Raw genomic sequence first — 3,207 nt, 5'->3', positions numbered from 1 at the left:
GACTATATATCTTCTCTCTAGTCTATCAGTAGCCAAATCCCTCTATTTGATTAGAGCAGACCAAGAGTTGGAGGTGGTTGCTATTGACTATATATCTTCTCTCTAGTCTATCAGTAGCCAAATCCCTCTATTTGATTAGAGCAGACCAAGAGTTGGAGGTGGTTGCTATTGACTAGATATCTTCTCTCTAGTCTATCAGTAGCCAAATCCCCCTATTTGATTAGAGCAGACCAAGAGTTGGAGGTGGTTGCTGTCTGTCAGTTTAAAATTAGGCACAGCTAGTGCAGTTGGCCCAATTGGAATAATAATTACTTAACCAACTGATTGTTTTTATTTCATAATTTACAATGCTTTTCCTCGTATAGATATATACACGTACTGAGTGCCCCTTGGTAATTTGAATAATTATTGTTAACAAAAACTAAACTCGTGTCGTTCTATTAACTTTACGGGACTTAATGCGTCGAAACTTCATTACCGAACGTGCTTTCCAACCAACTGGTGGAAGAAGACAGAACCATTTCTTGTTTTCAGACTATAATGACGTCCGTACCCTCCTCCTTCGTATGATACCCACGACTGCCAACAACGTTTCATGGTGTTGCCATAGTAACGCAACAAGTTCCGGCGTCAATATTGTAGCGTAGCAACGTCCCTTGTTCAGTATTTCCTGCGTTGGATCTATTCTATCAGATTTAAGCGGGGCTGAAATTAATCAAATGAGAAACCAATCATGTGCTCTTCCAATGCTTGCTGCATACGGTAACTTTACATTTAGATCCTAATCAGGCAACCTTAATATGCAAGAACCTTTAACAATATAAATGTTATTCATGTGATCAATACAAGTGGCTCCCCCTTTTATTTAACTACTCGTGTGAGGCCATAAGTTGTATTGCATTTTTGTGTTTGTATTTTAACGCAAAGCCACAGAAAAACTATCTGCGCTCTGTCAACTACAGTGAATCGAACCCCAGATTTTAGCGTTGTGACACTGAAGAATAACACCTAAATACAACAGTAGCAAGTCTAATCTGTACAAGTTTAACAACAACAAAAACGACAGTTATCTTCCTTACGATCCACACTCTGTACCTTGATATCATATATCCTTTTATCTTTCAGATATCCTGGGCTCTATCATGATCTGGTGGTTAGGGCACTCGACTCGCAATCTGCGGTTCGTGGGCTCGAATACCGTCACCAAATGTGTTTGCCTTTTAGTCGTGGGGACGTTATAATGTGTTGATCAATTCGTTGGTAAAAAGTGGCCTTAGAGTTGGCGGTAGGTGGTGTTGAATAGCTGCCTTCCCTCTAGTTTCTCACTTCAAAATTAGCGACAGCTAATGCAGATAGCCCAGGAGTAGCTTTTTGCGAAATACAACAAAGAAACAGAAATCCTGAGAGGTTTGTCAGTTTGTTTCCTTAGCAATTCTATTGAGAAAAGTCGACTTTGTTTCAAGATATCTTCAATCTATGCGTGTAATAAGAAGCTTCATTGAAATTCCGAAGCAATCTTTGGAAACATTAAATCTTGCCACTAAGATCATTTTAAATGGCATGCCTTTTTTGTGTTGCTTAATCAGTCCTAACATTTAACATTTTTTTATTCTTTTTTCATGTGGTCTCTCGGTGGTACAGCGATCCGAGGTTCGATTCCCTGCGTTCGACATAGCCGATAGCCCAATGTGTCTTTGCTCTAAAACAAAGAAGCTTCTTTATATGTAAGTCAAACTAAACTAACACATATAATTGCGATCAGCCAGTTTAAAAGCAATGGTCTTAATATCTTCAATATGATAATCATGAGGACTGGATAATACTTTCCAGTCTGAGTCACACGAGGACGATTATCGCCTCGTGTGACTTCTTATTCATGTATTATCTATAGATTATCATAGATAATACACGAATAAGAAGTCACACGAGGTAGATTATCATAGATAATACATCAATAAGAAGTCACACGAGGACGATTATCATAGATAATACATCAATAAGAAGTCACACGAGGAAGATTATCATAGATAATACATGAATAACAAGTCACACAAGGAAGATTATCATAGATAATACATGAATAAGAAGTCACACGAGGAAGATTATCATAGATAATACATCAATAAGAAGTCACACGAGGATAATTATCATAGATAATACATGAACAAGAAGTCACACGAGAACGATTATCATAGATAATACATGAACAAGAAGTCACACTATGATTAGTCCCTATTCAAGCAAGTTTTCAAATTACGACTGGTATATATAATTGACAATTTTCAATGTATATAACCTAGTGGTTATGTACTGTTATGCACGGAGTGTTAAGTTCGTGGGTTATATACTTTACGTAAGGTTATATTTAGAAACTAGAGTAAAATCAATCTTTGTTCATAAATTTCATTTTTGCTGTAATGAATTTCGTCGCCTCAGGTTGAATTGAACCGTATCAATGATACCGTTTTAAATAAATACTGAAGGCTAAACACACCCCGATCTGGAGATTAAATCAAGAATTCTCATACATGGTAGCACCAGCACGTGCGAAGTTCACGTGTTTCGTACCACACTGCAAGCATATATAATAACATGAAGTTTTTATCTGCAAAACACCAAGGGTTTTTAGACACTTTTACTTGTTTCTTAATAGATGGATTTTTTATGTTTCATGGTTCATGAAAACAGTCACAGTGTGTCTGTCTGTAGAGTTACGTAGGTTAAGCACAAAGCTACATAATAGGCTATTTGAGCAGGTATTGAAAACAGAATTTTAGTGTTGTCAACTCTCAGGTTCGTGTTCAGAAAGATCACAACATATTTTATAAACACGTGTTCTGCTTGGCTGGAGGAAAAACACTAACAGAGTGATTCATATTGGCAAATCCTTCACTAGAATATACAAGGATGAAGTTATAATCTTACAGTTACGTCAGCTGAAACGGAGGAAGTTTCTTTATAATTGTTATAATAGATAAAGTTATAATCTTACAGTTACGTCAGCTGAAACGGAGGAAGTTTCTTTATAATTGTTATAATAGATAAAGTTATAATCTTACAGTTACGTCAGCTGAAGCGGAGGAAGTTTTTTTAGAATTATTATAATAGACGTAAAAGAGGCTTAAGGGATCATCTAAGATGGATCTAGTTACTTATCACTTGATATATTTTAGGCTAAACGACCAAGAAGGTAAGGAAAGTATAACA

At 36.4% G+C, this 3,207-nt stretch overlaps 1 protein-coding gene across 1 annotated transcript in view; it reads left to right on the top strand.

The window, feature by feature from the left end:
- The window catches only part of LOC106475793 (sex peptide receptor-like), an 8,742-nt gene that overhangs the window by 2,615 nt on the left and 2,920 nt on the right, over positions 1-3,207 (top strand). The window lies entirely within an intron of this gene.

The sequence above is a fragment of the Limulus polyphemus genome, unplaced genomic scaffold, assembly GCF_000517525.1.
Source record: "Limulus polyphemus unplaced genomic scaffold, Limulus_polyphemus-2.1.2 Scaffold9176, whole genome shotgun sequence".
Lineage (NCBI taxonomy): Eukaryota > Metazoa > Arthropoda > Merostomata > Xiphosura > Limulidae > Limulus > Limulus polyphemus.
Note: the sequence above shows the minus strand (reverse complement) of the source record. Positions and strands in the feature narration are given on the sequence as shown.